At 50.7% G+C, this 16,155-nt stretch overlaps 1 protein-coding gene across 10 annotated transcripts in view; it reads left to right on the top strand.

Moving 5' to 3' along the window:
- Positions 1,521-16,155, top strand: part of ST6GAL1 (ST6 beta-galactoside alpha-2,6-sialyltransferase 1) — a 33,621-nt gene continuing 18,986 nt past the window's right edge. Inside the window, exons 1-3 of one of the 10 annotated variants that reach the window (XM_021393612.1) lie at positions 2,819-2,932; positions 6,774-7,070; positions 10,538-10,695. The gene's annotated coding sequence lies outside the window, so the exon portion shown is untranslated. Of the gene's footprint in view, positions 1,724-2,780; positions 3,113-6,773; positions 7,071-10,537; positions 10,696-16,155 lie in introns of those variants that run through there. The other 9 variants (XM_021393609.1, XM_021393610.1, XM_021393613.1 and 6 more) reach the window with 9 other exon arrangements.

The raw sequence follows: 16,155 nt of genomic DNA on the forward strand, positions 1-16,155 counted from the left end.
AACGGCTGCAGCTGGCTGTGTGCTGGTTTTGCATGAACTGAAGCATGGCATGAGAAGCAGGGCTGGGGCTACTCTCACCTGCCTGCTGCTGAATGCATTGCTCTGCCAAGCTGCCAGCAAGCACGCTTCCAGCCCTCATTCTGCTCCAACTGATAGGAGCAAGGTGCCAGCCTGCAACCACCACCTGTGCGGGCAGAAGGTGAAGAAAATCTGGCCGACAGGCTGAGTGCTGAGCCCTTCCCTAAGCAGAATCCTGCCCTCAAGTGAGATTTTACTTCCTTGTGCTGCAACCTGGTGACACAGAATTTTCCAGCAAAAAAGGGATCCGCCTTTTATTTTTTAGTTAGCTGGGGCTGTGTGTGAACTTGCATTTGTAATGTTGTCTGCAAGTGCAATCTGAGACGATTGAATCTTCCTAATTATTGCTGGGTATATGCAGCATGCCAGCAGGGATTACATATCCCTCCCAGTGGCTGTTACTGCCTGGGGTCTGCCATTTCTCCACCCGTTAAATGTGCCACATCTTTTATTGAATGCCTACATCACAACACTGAGAGGAGACAAATACAAAATGGGCACAATGAATCACGGCTCTGGTAGCCTCCCTTGGCCCCAGAAGCTGGGTCAGGCTGGCCAAAGAGGAAACACCGTGGCTTAACTGCTGTTTTTCTTCACTTTTGCCCAGAAAGTGCACCCGTGGGAATGCGGACAGCAAGAAGCATCCTGTCCTCACGAGATCCGGTAAGTAGCAGGGAGCTGGCACCGTTCTTGGGACAAGCTCCATTTCATTAGGGCAAAAACTCATCCATCACTGCACCTGCTGGGGTACACGACTCAACAGCAGCAGCCTTCTGTGAGAGCAGCGTGGGACATGGAGGCTATGGGAGATGTAGATGTGCAGTGCCAGCAGGGATGGCAGAGCTTGGTAATGTGACCCATGGGGACAAGCTGGGCAAACTGACACTACCAAATGCAGAGGGAGGCAAGGGAGATGAGTAAAGTTTTCAGTATATAACTGACTGGCACAGAGTACGGCAACAAACTGCTCTCCGTGCCCTCTGGGGACTGAGGAGAAATTAAATGAGCAGAGATTTTGGAAAGACAGCGAGAGAAGTTCTCCAAGTGCAGGGTGATTCAGCCCTGGCAAAGGCACAGGCTGCGACACGCCCATCAGTGGCTGCTGGCAGGGCCAGACTGCAGAGACCTCTGCCAAGGGAGTGTGCTGGGGCAGTGAGGATGGACAATGGGGATTTGACGGGGGATCTTCTGAACTCCCACTTTCATTTCTATAGGTGCTTTCACTGCCCTGAGGTCAGACCCTTCAGGTGAGGTTTCCTGCTGTTGCACAAGGTGCGGCCACCTGTGCAGGTTTGTGTGGTGGCAGCTCGGTGTCCTGGCACGTGTCCTCACTGCGGTTCTGGGACAGCCAGGTCAGGCAGTGGGGCAGCTCAGTGTCATCAAGCTATGAAAGCTTTGAACAAAGGAATTGAAGATAAGACAGAATATAAATAGGACTCGGGACCACCTCGATATGCCTCTCCAAGGAGTCCTCGTGGAAGGTTTTGAAGTTCTGTAAGAGCACGTTCCTCTTCCAGGCGGGCAGATAAAGGAGTGCCTGCTCTCCCACAGTCACCCTGCCATTGCTGTGCTGCTGCGGTGCAGGAGGACGGCCCCAACAAAGGGCTGGCACAGCTTTGTTCCGCAGGAAGGAGTGCAGCACAAGGTAGGGATGGAGCGAGGCGAGGCTGCTCCTCGCATCTCCCAGAGCAGTCCCAGCTGCCCCTGGGCACGGTGGGGCAGGTGGGTGAGGTTCCCCGCGGGGTGGATCGCTTCCATTCATCTTCCCATTCTGTAAAGCTTCCAGAGCTGGGGGAAGGCTTTGCTCCTCCATGGGTGGTCCCCTTCCCTCCCCTGGCAGCGTGGGGCTGGGATTCTGGGTGCAGCAGGAGGGGGGTGAGTGGTGCCAGGAGGTGGGGGCAGGGAGTGCAGCATGCCAGCCGTGTGCCAGCTGCACAACCAGGGGGCACCGGGGTCTGGGGTGGCTGAGGGTCCACGAGTGGTGCAGCAGGGAGTGTACGTGTTCTGATCTGGGCCTCTGGGCAGAGACTTGGCAAACTCACCTCGGCCTTAGGTCAGTGCATGCTCACGGTTCAACCAGCTCTAAGTGCTGGGCAGTGCCCCGACCATCCCCTCTGGGGCCGGGCAGCCAGGCCGTGGGCTGCAGCGCTGTCTCAGGCCAGGAGTGTGTAGGGCCGCGGGGGATCATCAGCTCACTGTGACCCCACTCTGCCTGCCCTTGGGGACGCAGTACAAGCAGGCAGCTGACCGCACACAACGAGAGGTGCTGGTGGCACTCATGGGTCTGGCACGGAGGTGAAGCTGGGTCAGTGCTGCAGGGCTGTGGTTTGGCAGGACACGGTGCACCTTGCAAGCGGGACTTGGTGCCTGCGTGCTCAGAAGGGGCAGCAGCTCTGCCAGCACTCTTTGTGTTGTAATACGGGCAAGATCACTTTTTGGTCCCCCAAAGGCAGGTGGGCAGGGGACGGTGTAGTAGCCACAAAGGCATTTCTGTGGGAGGACGGGAAACCCCCCAATCCCCTCAGCCCGGCCCGCCAGAACCCCCCGTGCCTCCACATCCCTCTGCCCCAGCACCGCTCCCAGCACGGCACGAGGACCGGGCACGGCGCAGCGAGACCCGCCGGCGCCAACCCCTCGGCTCGGCTCTGCCCCGCGAAGCGCGGCGGCAACAAAGGGGCGGCGGCGGCGCAGGTGCCGGGAGGGCGGGGGCGGCACCGCCGCCGGGAGCGCGGCCCCGCAGTGCCCGCCGCCCCGGGCGCGTGCTTGCAGCGTTGGGAGGAGCGCGCCCCGCGCCCGCCCCCGTTAGCGTCCCGCTCCCGTTGAGCCGCGCCGCCGCCGAGCGGAGTGCGGCCCCGTGAGTACTGCGGGAGCGGAGCCGGCGCGATGGCTGGAGGCGGGCGGGACCGCGGGGAGGGAGAGCGACCCGCGCGATGCGTTCTCGGCGATGCTGCTCGCCGGCGCGTCCTTCCGAGGCCGCGCTATTGATGAGGCGCGGTGGAGCGGGACAAAGGAGAAGTGCCGCTCTTGGTGGTAGGTCCGTAACTTCGCTGCAGCTGGCTCTGACCGCGGCACTCGGAACGGACGCGTCCGGGAGCGGGGGTGGTGCCCGGGAGGCGTCCGGCGGCGGCCGCGGCTCTGGCGCCGGCAGCGGGCAGCGGGCTGTGCCGTGTGCTCACTGAGGAACGCGCGGCCATCCTCCACCTGGTCCCCGTGCGAGGGAGCTTGTGTCTGTGAGGCTCTGATAGCGCGTTGCGGATGCTCGGTCGCGGGTGCGGAGGTGCGTCGTCGTTGGCCGAGAGCAAATTTTTCTGGGGTCAGAATAGGCAAGGGCGTGAGTCTCGGTTTGTGGCAGTTGCTGACAGTTCTGTACTGCAGGGGCTGGAAATGAATGGGAGGACAAGTCCCAGAATGCGGCTGCCGAGGGTGCACTAATTAATAGCAGAGGGGATGCAGCTGGTGATGTTCCATAGCTTTGCCTGTGTCCTTAGCGCTGGGGACGCTGTTCTCAGCTCGGCTTTTGTAAAGATAATGATGAAAGATCTGACATTATCACTTTGATGATGCTGTACGACATGCATTGCCCTCTTCCATAGCTCTTGGCTTTGCTGGAATAATATAAATCACAGTTCTGTAAAGGATTAGCAATCTAAGAGTATTACGAATCAGTCTGTCCTAACGCAGCCCTCCTTAGGTTGCTCACCTCCATCCTGCTTCTGAAGCAGCAGCTCCAGAGGGATGACATTGCTGAGTGTGAGGCGGAACTCTGTGCCAGAGATCACCCTGTGTTAGGAGAACATTGAAGGTTAATTCCTTACTTCTTCAGGTGTGCCCAAAGTTAGTGCTGCTTGGCTGGTGATGCGCCTGGGACGTGTGAGCTGCAAATGGTGCCTTTGAATGCTCCTTTAGTTATAATTGCACTGATTAAAGATCTAGGACATGAAAGGAGGTATGAAGTGCTCTTAGATATCTAGCCAACGGGAGTCACTGTTATCACATGCGCTGATTGTGTAATTAAAAGCCTCGGAAAAACTTAGGGCATTTGCTTAAATTCAGGTTTGTTGCCTTTCTTAGCCGCGCACAGCAGTGCAGCCTTCAGTGAGGTGTGAATCACAGAATTACACCCCAAGTTGGAAGGGACCATCGACTCCAGCCCCTGGATCCATACAGCACCACCCTAAACTCAAACCCTATGGCTGAGAGAGAACCCGAAGCGTCCTTCACAACATCCATCCCAGGTCTTTGCTGACTGTGCCCGTGCAGATGTGGAACTGCTTGCTCCATTGGGCGGCTGGAACAGTGAGGGGAGCAGGATACAGGCCAGGTCTGGAGGTCAGCCTGTGAGAGTGCAGCTCGTGAGGAGCTGGATCTGTCCCCTGTTACCCTGCAGGCTCTCAGGCATTGGCTAAAGGACACTGGGCAGCTCCCGCTGGGCAGCAGCGGGGCAATGGGCAGCGCTCCACTGAGCTGGCTCGCTGCTGCAGCATGGGCAGGCAGGGAGCGGTATGAACTGATGGTTGGACCAGGTGATCTTAGCGATCTTTTACAACTTTCATGATTCCAGAGTGACTACGAACGTGTTGTTGGCATGTAGAGCAAGGATGGCCCAGGGGCCTGGATCAGCATTCAGCTGTGCAGTGGAGCAGGACCGACCCCAGCTCATAGCAGGGCAGGGCTGGTTATGCTCACCCCACCACTGGGCTTGGGAAAGTGCTCCTGTAAATGTTTGGATTTTTTTTGATTTACTTTTTCTTTTTTATGTGCTCTGTCGTGGACATCTTTGATTGTGTAGGTGCACATGTTTGTGTTTGTTAAACACCACATTAAGCAATGGTGCTGCATCAGTTCCTGCTTAAGCGCATTCTTATCTTTTATTATGATTTCAGCTCTAGTTTACAGAACTGCCAGGAATAAGGAGAGGTGTCTGTGCACGGGCTTCCCACTGTGTGCTGGTAGGCTGCATGTGTGCATCCAGTTGTGTTTATGGATGCCAGCTCTGGGAAAGCTCCTTTGGAGTGCGCACATGGAATCACAGAATGTCCCAAGTTGGAAGAGACCCATAAGGATCATTGAGTCCAATGCATACCAATGCTTTCATTTGCAGACGTAGGGTATCACATCGAATTTGGCTCCTAGGAGCACAGCAGGGCTGCGTGGCTGAGCACCTCTGACCTGTGGGATTTCTGTCCTCTAGGGCTTTGTCCCCACAGGTCCCAGCGCACTCGGAGGGCTTGGGTCTGCCTGTCCCTTGGCAGTGCCTGGTGGGTTCCTGCTGTGCTCCTGCCTCCTGTTGGGTGTCTAAAGGCACAGCCCTGCCAACATGCCACCAGATGATGCTAAATATTTGCTTGTGATCTGCTGCTCACGAGTTATTAGAACCTCTTTTCTCAAGGAAAGGTTGCAGAGAAAGCTGCAGTACTGCGTTTTACACGTTCCTGGGACAGCATCTCCAAGGGCACTACCTGGTGCCTTCTGGGTTGGTGGGAAGAGTATGGGCATTTTGCAACACTCAGTTGCTCTCCTGGGGCACAAAGTGTCTGGACTGTACAGAGCTGTTTGAGAGAGGCTCGGTTTGAGCCCACCCTGCCACGTGCACCTTGAATGCAGATGTGCTCTTAGCAGCTCCCTGGTACTGGTGTTTGTGCCTGTCCTGCAGCCCTGGGTGTGGCTGAGGCTCCTGACCCTTGGAGAAGCTGGAAACAGAGTCTCCTGTCATAAACAGTACATCTGTTCCTGCTTATGGTGAGTGGAGCTGTTTGTATTTTCAGCTGTAAAACTTTGCAGAAAAATGGATAGAAAAATACGTGGTCTGGCTCGTTCTCCGTACCATTGTAACACTGCATCTGCTGGTTAGTGAATCAGAGGGATTCAGATCAGATTTTCTGCAGGTACCCTGTGTGTGCTAACAGAGTTCGTGGCCTATAGGAAGTGTGCTGACAATGCAAAGGGATGGAGTGACAATAGAAATTGTCACGGCAATCTTGCAAGAATGACAGCTGCTTACTGAGATAGCTCTCCTGGGGACTGGAAGAGGTCTGTGGTCCTAGTTTTCCCTCTGGAGATGACAGATCTCAAGGGGCTGCTTTTATCTTGAGACGTTATTTAACTCGCAATGCTGGAGTGAAAAAGAGTTTTGTATTTTCTGGATTTGTTTGTAGGACAGAGCTGTCGGGAAGTGCTGCTGGCCAAAGGGCAGCGCAGAACATCCTGTGCCTACTGAACAGAGCGGCTTGGGCACAGAGCAGCCCATTAACAATTATGTTGTAAAAATAAACCAAGAAATAAATAAATCACAAAGTTTCCAAGGGTTCTCCAGATCCTTGGCAAACTTGAATCCTATTTGAAATGTACTCTGATTGATTGATCGGAAAAGATATCTTCATGTCATGACTTGCACTGACAATCAAGATTGAAACTTCAGGCGTGTTCCTATGATAACGAAGCTGGGATGTCCTGCTTCTTGGTTATTTCTTCTTCTGGCTTTTTATTTTTCTTCCCTAGCTACAGTTCTGCGTAGATTTTACTTTAGTCCCGGGGGGAATAATCAGTGTGTTATTTCTTGTCTGTCCTTATGACCCAGCTGTAATCCTGTAACACGTTGTGCTTGCAAGAGGTCCTAAGGAAATCAGAGATCTGAGTGTACAGGATTATAGTTGCTAGGCTCAAACTATGTTTGCCTTTTTTTTTTTTTTTTTTAGGTTACACTTCAATATAAATCTATATACATGTACATCAGTACTCAGCCCAGCTTTCCTTCCCCCAGTGGAGATTCAGTGTGAAGAACTGTTGCGTGCTGAGCCCTCCACCAGCACAAACAAAAGCCCTGGCTGCGGCTCCTATGGGCTGATTGTCTGTGCGAGCTTGGCTGAAATACAGCACGTGTTTCACAAGGGTCTGGAAGGTGCTCGCTCTCTTCCAGGATGGATATCGTGCCTGTTAATTTGAAGCTCGTTTCCCATTAACAGCTGTTCTTGAAACCGTTCAGCGTCACTAAGGTAATGTTTACCGAGGTGTGAGGAGCGTGTGGAAGAGGGAGCTGAGATGTAGATCTGGTACTGACCAGTGCAAAGGCAATAACTTACTGACTGTGGGCAAATTTGCTAAGGATTTAGGGTGTCAGTGGAGGAAAGCAGAGTTTTTCCTCCTTCCCGATGCCAGGCTCTTGGCACCCTGTGGAGCTGAAGGTGGCCCGTTGTGCTGGGGGAGCAGTGGTCCCAGCAGAGAAGCAGGAAAGCACCAGCTCAAGGAAATAAGGGAACAAAAAGGGACAGGCGTGCCAGAATCCTCTGTGAAAGAGGATTTGTGCATTCAGGAGGACTTCAGTGATACCAAAGGTGTGATCAATGCCAACCTGGAGAAATCTTTCAAACCAAAGGATGAATGAAAACCAGCACAGCCTGAAAGCCAGAAAGGCGCATAGGTTCAAAGGAGAGATTCCTCGGGATTTTGCAGGCAACAACTTATCTTTTTGGATCCTGGGAGGGAGAGTCATTGCTAATAAGAAAAACTGAATAAATTGAGTGTTATGAGGGAGAAGATATGGCAATAGTGGGTACTAGAGAGGTACAGAGTGGTGGAGAGGAGGAAGGGAAGGTTGAGAGGTAAGTGGAACAGAGATGGGGCTCTGGTTGGAGGAACCAGGAGCAGGGTTGAAGGTAATAGTCACAGGGATTCTTTAAGGCTGAGGGAGGATTGAAATTCCATGCTTGTGCCTGTAATATGAAGGGGTGATTTGAGATGTGAGAGTGCCAAGCTGGAAAAGTAGAAATAACATTACTGGAAGAACACTTTAATTGAGGAGTGACTCGCATGAGGAGTTAAGTCAGACTGTCTGCTCATAAACTGGGGACCGAGGGATCACTGGAGTTTTCTGGCTCTTCAAGTTTAATTTTAAAGAACAGCCATCTTGAAGTCTGGCCAAATGGTTAGTTCACCTATGGGCTGAGGAGTCTGGAAATACGACCAAAGCTCAGCTTTGCGCAGTGGCCCCACGTACTGTATGGACGTCTGTGGTGTGGGTTGTGCTGAGCCCTCAACCAGTCATGGATTTATACAATGGTCGTGAGTCTACGGGAGAAGAGGTGTGGGAGAGGTGCATGGAAGGAATCTCATTTTCTGTGGATTTACGTGCTACTTGTTATAGCTGTCACTACTTGCTCTATTACAAGTGTGGGTCTTGGCTGGGAATGTTTTAGGTATTGCGGCTGTGGCTCAGCCATTTCATATGTGGTTAGCAGCACGTTCTGGAAAATCAGTGGGAATTCCTTCAAGTCTGTACCTGAGGAAAAATCAAGTTCATTGCTATGTGTGGTGTAGTTGCCTTCCCTCCCTCTCCTACTGGAATCTCATCATTCCCCATTTGTCCTGTTTGGTAAGGGTGGTATGGCAGCCCTGCAACTCTGTTCTTGCTGTGGTTTTGATCTTGGCAGAAATCTTGAAGTAGTTCTCTCCAGGAATCCATGGGCAAATGTATTGGTTCATGTGCATAACCAGTGCGTTTGGTATTTACCAGCCTCTGGTTTTGGCTGAACTGCCGGTATGGAGTTCATCTTGTACTCCATCATCACCTCTGTGCAGGTCACTTTGCAAAGCTTCAGGCTCCTTCAGACAGACAGCACTGCTGCGTTGCAGCGAAATGTGTGTCTCGGGGTTGAGAAGTTTCCCTCGTTATTATCATAGTGCAGTCAGATAAATATTTTATTAGAGATCGTGGATTATTTAATTAAATGGATAAATAATCATATCCTTCAGTCTAGGGAGAAAAATTCAAAGAATGTAAATTTTAGAGCTAATCCTTAATTAAAATTTGATGTCAGAAATGGTGTTAAGTTTCATCGTGGACACTCTTTAATTGGATTTTGTTTAGTTCACGCTGGAAGTGAATGAAAATGAATGAAACTCAAGCTTACCTGAGTAGAAATGAGAGGGCGTACCGAGGTCATTGCTGAATATTAACTCATACTTTCAAAATTCATGCCTGCCATTAATTTGGCTTGATTTTTCCCATCTGTCTCTAAGCAGACAACACTCCAGAAGCCTGACTTGTTTTGAGGTATTTGCCTTTTTCCTTTCCATTTCCAATGTTTTAAAAGACTTGTGATGGCAAGACTTACAATTTTGGGATGTAACAGCATTAACTTAACAGCAATAAACAAACAGGATTTCTTTTAACAGAACACAGTGGAGTGTTTTCCTCTGCCAGAGCAGCCCTGGGGCAATTATTGAAGCTGGGGAAGGGTGGAGGAGAGATAATTTATGACCCATGAAAAGAAGAGTAAAAGAATTAAGGTTGGAAAAGATTTCTAAGATCATCTAGTCCAACTGTCTACCTACCACCAATATTGGCCACTGACCATGTCCCTCAGTGCCACATCCCCATGGCTCTGGAACACTACCAGGGACGGTGACCCCTCCCACACTCCTGGGCAGCCTATGCCAGTGCCTCACCACTCTTTAGGAGAAGCTGTTCTTCCTCATATCCAACTTGACCCTCCCCTGGTGCAAACTTCTGTACTGCCATCACCTCCTTTTTCTTTCTCTATTTTTTTTTCCCCTCTCGGAAGGCAAGATCTTTTTACAGCACTGTTGTGAACGGAGGGTTAATTTTGGTCCTTACTTAACCTTGGCACAAAGGTAACTTCCTATCCAACAACCGCAGGTATTCCTGGCAGTGCTAGTGCTGGTGCTGTGGATATTTGTATGCGCATTTGGAGAATATAACTTGTGATCACTTGGGATCCCTGCCGGGAGCAGGGAGCTGGGCTGCTGGCTCTGTGGGTCAGACCATGCCAGGCCATGTGCACGCACTGGGAACTTGCCTGGGGCAGCGTAATTATGAGAGGCAGTGTTTTTTGGGAGGATTGTGTGCACTGACTTGCTAAATACTCTTGTGATTAGTGTCTTATTTAATAGGATTTTGGGACACGTGCTGTAGTAGCACCATGTTTCTGCTACATGCAGGGGAGAGGTTAGAAGAATGAACTCTATAAAGGCTCTACTGTGCTTCTGGCCAGGCCCATGGGATATGTGCTGTGCATCGCTGCTCCACCGCACCTTGTCTATGGGTAGTCCAGGAGACGGAGCCACCGGCTGTGCTTTGCATGGGGCTTTATAGTGTCTGTATTCTTAGGACTTCCTTAGGAGCCCATAATTCAGCCCTATTGGTGGTTTCTTCTGCCCACACCTTTGCATTAGGAGCTTTGACCTCATGTCCTGGTGTTGGACTCTGGGCTGTTCTGCAGCCCACAGCTCATTACCAGCAGATTTGGTCCTCAGGAAAGTTTCACTGATTGCTGTTTGGACTCTGTGTGCAGTTTTACTTGAGCACAACTCATGTTTAAAGGTGCTGGCAGCTCAGTCACTGCTTTCACCACCCGGTTCCTATGATGTAGTCACAAGTTTCTGATTAGCCTGTCTGGCTTATGTGACTGTCTCAACATGGTCTCCTTAATTTCTTTTCTAGACTAGCAAACTCAAGTAGAAGTGAGATGAGGGCATGAAGAGCTGCTTGCATGGCACAGATGTGGCAGTGGCTCATCTGGACCTCACCTGGCCTTCCCCTTGTGACTGGAAGAGTTTGACAGGAGCTCCTGAGGACAGCGAAGGATCCTGGAGATGAAGGTGATGGTCAGGTTTCTTCCCTTTCCTGCCCTTCTTGTTGCTTGCACAGGCCTGGCAGTGAGAGCATGGTTGCTGTCGATGCAATAAGGTCATGCAAATTCAAAGCCCCTGTTTGTCCTGGGACTGCCTCATGTTGCATGCAGAGCTGGGGGGGGAGGTGAGGAGAACTCTTCCCATTGCAGCTATGCTATACTTCTTGTAAAGCAAAAGAAAACACCGATTCTGCTTCTTGTGGGAGCTTTTGTGGATATTGATACATGCTAGCTATGCCCCAGGGATAAATGTCTAAGCTCTAGTTGCTTATTCTGACTTGCACAAAACTGCTATGTGTGCAGGGGCTCGTCCTGGTTAGGGCTTTCCCCAGAAATCCCTGGGGATACCACTGGTGTTGCTGGGTTAGAGAATTAGCTGGCTGGGTTCACGGCTGACCTCAGCTGGACGTGCCTGGACATTTCTGTGCTTTCACTGCTGCTACCCCTACATTCGTCCTCCCTCCATTTCTCTTTCCCACTGACAGTCCACCCTTATCACAGCTCTGCAAGCGTTCATTAACTGTTTCCCTGAATGACTAGCTAGTCCAAAAAATCTGTACCACATAGGGAATATTCCTAGGACTCTGTGTTTCAGTGTGGGGCCTCATTAGTCCCATAATCGTGTGAATGGGCTACCCTTTGGCATAGAATTAGTGTACCCCATTTAGCTTTTTGGTTGCACACAGCAAGGCTTTGGATATCCTGACCAGGAAGGTGGCGGTGCCAGGAGCCCCAGGGGGAGTGTTTGGTTGGGCTTTTTATTTAACACCATCCTCTCCTGCACAAAGGAAAAACAAAGGGAAGCAAACTCGGTAAGGGGATTTTCAGAGGTGGCTGTAGCCATAGGTTTCGGATTTGTGCCTCTTCTCATGCGTGAAGAAAATCTGAGAGGATTTCATTGTCCAGCTGCTTTTTTCAATCCTTAACTTCCTGGTATCAGGAATGCCAGATGGGGGGGCCTCTGCCCCCTCCCTACTTCCTCTGTCACTGGAAACATGCTAATCTTCCCTCCTCTGTGTAAAACCTGAATTTTTAATATGGAAAATGCACCCCCTCTTTCTTTCCTTCTGGCCAGGAACGCTCGTGCCTCTCAGTGTTGTGTTACCTTTAGCATTGCTAACCGGAGAGCTGCAGCTGCGGTCGTGGGGCTACTCAGCCTGCCGGGGGCTGCAGGGTGGCTGTGCATGGGGCGGGCAGGCAGCGCTGTGCTGCTGCCAGGGCTGGTGTGCCAGGGCTATGGCAACCTGGTGGGCACCAGCAGCACTGGGAACGCGCTGCTGGAGATAAGTGAGTGGGAAGGAGGAAGGGCACAGCGCTGCCTTGGACATCTTTGGCAGCTGTTGTTTTCATGGGGAAAGAAGGAAACTGAGCTGGAGATGGCTTCTGGTGTGAATAAGGGGAGCAAATAAAGCAGGTCAGCCATGGAGCACTTCCTCTCTAAAGCAGTGGTTTTAGAAATGAGGGTTTTCATTTGATTTTGGTTTGTTTCCTTGTTTCTCTATGAGAATCCTCAGCTCCTGGGACAAAGAATTGTCTTGGGGCGTGGCCTTGGGCTTGCTGGTGAGCTAGCAGGATCTTGGAGGGCTGCGGCGTGTAGGAGTAGGACTGGGCCTCTGTGGGGAGGTCTGGCAGCACAGAGCAGCTCTGCCTGCTCATGTGAAGTGTACGTTTCCAACAGTGAGTGTTACTTTGGCCTTGGTTGGATGCCAGTCTTTAGGATAGCAGAACTAAGGCCAAGCTGACCTCTCAAGCACAGCTTTTGCTTTTAATGCAGAGGTATTCATTCTCTGAATCGATTGAGTGCCCGGGAGACTTTTCTTCCGTTTGTGCCAGGACGAAGTCTTCATCTCCCTTAGAAATGCTGAGAACTTGTTCTGTTGGACAGCCAAACCCGATCTCCTCTTACTAAATGAGGTTTTAGATGAGGCAACCTGGTTAGGCCTGGCTTGTAATTTGCAAAGGCTGCTGGGGGAGTTAAGTGTTTGAAAATCAGGGATACGTTTGGTCTGCAGTATCTTTATCTCTCCGTCTCCACAAGCCCCTTGTCAGCAATTACTCTGTGTTTAACCTGTCAATATCTGAAATGGAAAAGGGCAGTTTCTCTTTCCTACTTTCGGCTCGTTTGAAATGGGGAAGCATGAGCAAAAGCTCACCCCACCCCATGGCTCCCTGCAGTGGCTGGCGGGGAGCAGAGCCCTGCTGGCTGCAGGGAGTAATGCCCTGCACTGCATGGGGTCCTGGTGGCAGCCAGGAGGAGCATGGGGACACGTGAAGATGATCCGAGGCTCGGCGTGCTGCATTCACTTCAGCATGGTTTTGCGGGGTGGGTGTCTGGGCCAGCTGAGCACAGCGAGCAATAGCTTGGACCCAGTGCTGAAATACTTTTCCCACTTAAGAGTAATGCATGCATAACAGTATTGCATAAGATAACGGAGTAATTAAGTATGTGTAAGATAACGGAGTAATTAAGTGTTGCATAAGATAGCAGAGAAATTAATTCTGCATGCTTGATTCTGCCAGCCCATCTGGGCAGTTTTGCTTTAGCATGGCTCCACCAGTGCTATCAGTTTGGGGCAGCCTTCTGGATTGGGAGCTGGCCATTTGTGCACGCGGCTCAAGGTCCCGTGGTACCAGCCTGCTTCTGCCTGTGTAAGGCTTTTGCTGTCTCATATTCATGAGGTCCGTGCCAAAGTCCTGGGCTTATTCACTTCTGTGTATGTTATTCTGAAGTCATTGTGGTGTTAGTTAACACTGCATATTATCAGGGTTTAAAGGAATGCTTGTGTATGTGCTTATGCGTAAACATATTTTGGTGTGTTTTTACATTTGGTTTTATGGATATGCATGTATGTTTATTTGTGTACTTAATGAGAAGTTGTTGTGAAGCTATGTATATATATAATACAGCAGTGCTCTTGGTGTGGGTTAGAGCTGTATCTGCTCTGGTCACTGCATAGCAGGTGGCTTGCTTGCCTTCCTTTCGAGTTTCCAGATGCAGTTGCTATAGCTACTCGCCACCTCCTGGGGATAAAGGTGACCACCTCAGGCATTACTTCTGACTTGAAGCATCCTATGGGACGTGTACGTCAGCTCTGAAATGTGCAGCATCTTGGTGAGCAGGAGCCCAGAACAGGCACTGCATGCTGCGGGTCTGGGAGAGATGGAAGAAAAGCTGACCAAAAAAACCAGATGAGGAAAGGACTTCCGAAAGGGAAGGTTTGGAGAGGGAAGGAGGAGGTCTGGAGATGAATGTGAGGATCCCACCAAGGGAGGATGGCAGCTGCCCACCACATCATCCTGAGGAAGAGCGCCCAAAGTTTGAGCATTCCCTCATGGGAAGCCAATGCTGAAAGGGGAGTGAAGGGGCTTGGGAAGGATGTCCCAGGAAGAAGAGGAGAGTGCTGAAGATGCAGGCATGTTAGGGAGGTGCCTCATTCTTCACAGGTCACACTTGGAGCAGGCGGAAGCAGCTGCATGGTGGGAGTTGCTTTGGCAGCACTGCACTGGCTCAGGGAGGGCCTCCCAGCTGCCGGTGGAAGCAGCTCTGGAGGGTGTTGTGCATCCCCAACCCCTTAAAAATAGCTCTTTTAAGAACGGCTGCAGTCAGAAAAGTGGTTTCACTAACCACCAGCACCTCTGCGCTAGTTGCTGGAGCACACGTTTGATCAGATCGTGCTGAACGCTGTGCTTTCATCTCCGGATGGCAGCAGAGCTGTGATTGACTCAAAGGGTGCAGGGGACCCAGTGCCTCAAGGTAAGTGCACGGGAGACTTCCTTCCAGCTTCCTTCTCTCACACACCTCCAAGCTGCCAGCTCTTCTGGCTGTACCCTGCTGAGATCTCCGAAGGAGCTCGTGTCTTCTTTGTGAATGAACTGGCCAGGACCAGTTATGAAAACCTGGAGGTGACTGTAGTCTGAAGAAGGCCAGCTTGGTCTGATGGAGGTTGCTTTGCAGGCTGTGTCTGCGCGCACTGTGCAGTCTCCAAGCTGACCTCTGAAGGACATGAGGTTTCAGAGCAGCTGAGGAAGTTCTGAGTTGTGCTTTGCTTGTAGTACTGGTGTGCATACTCTGGTGTTTGGTGAGCTTTTAGAGCTCATTGGAAAGGGCATGGGAGGTTAGCTGCAAGTCGTCTTGTTTTGGCAGCACTAGTGCTTCGTCGTATTTGAGAAGGACTACAGATAAAGGCTTATGGAGGTGCAGACAAAGTAGATTCTTCATACGTGGCTCAAGGTGAGAGGAACGTAAAAACTGGGGCATGCTGATAACGTTGACGTTGACTGCTGTACTTTGGGAAGAAATTGAAAATTATTGTTCAGACTTCAGAGAATATTCACTAAACTAATGATTTTGTTTAACTGGCAATTTCTATATTTAATGCTTCAGAAAGAGGAAAAAGAAGTCGGAGAAGATGACTTGTAGTAGTCATTTCCCTTGATGACATACAATTGTGGTCTCTATGCATGTTGGTCAGCTTTCTAAAAAGCCTTTGTCCCATCAATTTTTTTCGTATCAATTACATCAATTTCTTTTTGTATCCTGAATTCATTCTTCTCTAATTCGATAATCAGTGGGGATATAAGAAGATAAGTACATAAGTATATGTATTTGTAATATATCCTATATAGAGATACACACACATTTCAATGGAAGCAGAAGAAACTTAGCTGAATTAACCTGAATCTTGGAGGTGAAAAAAAAAAAGACCACTGAAATGCAAATTAATAATCTCAAAATAGTTGTAGAGACTCTGTTTGGCTTTTTACTAGCTTTTATTAGCTCTCGTGTTGCAGTGATGCAGCTTCCTCTAAATGAGAGGAGGTGATGAGGGTCTTCTGGTGTGACTGGCCAGGGATGGGAAGAAAGGCTGCGTGCTTGCAGAGGAGTGGAATGGTAGAGAAGAGATGAGCTCAGGTAAATTATATGGCAGAGGAGGCATCTGTGCGCCTGTATGCTCAACTTGCTTATGCTCGTACCCAAACTGCAGCAGACTGTGTTTAGAGTTGACTTTTAATTCTCTTGCCTGCATTGGAAGTCAATCCAGAGATTTGCCAGGAGGGCCTCACGATGGCCACTGCTGTGTGCCTTCAGATCTCTTGGCAAGCTTGGGCATGATGTGATGGAAATTGTGGGAAGGAGAGGGGGTACGCCTCTGGGGAGGTTCCCCTCTTCAGGAGGACTGGGGCTCGTGGAGATGAAGGGTCAGCTAGGTTCAGTTGTTTCTGCTGGCATTCCCAAGTAAATAATTCATTTTATTTCCTGCACAATCACTACTGGAGGAGCTGCACTGGAAACCAAGTGAGCACTTGGGCTGCTTCCTTGGGCCTCCTCAGTGCCCCTTAACCTGAGAGGCAGCATTGCTGCTAGGCCTGGGGCACCGGTACGGGCAGCTGCGTTTCGCTCTCTAGCTGTGGGCGTGAGCTCCTGCTT

This window comes from Numida meleagris, chromosome 4 (genome assembly GCF_002078875.1).
Source record: "Numida meleagris isolate 19003 breed g44 Domestic line chromosome 4, NumMel1.0, whole genome shotgun sequence".
Taxonomy (NCBI): Eukaryota; Metazoa; Chordata; class Aves; order Galliformes; family Numididae; genus Numida; species Numida meleagris.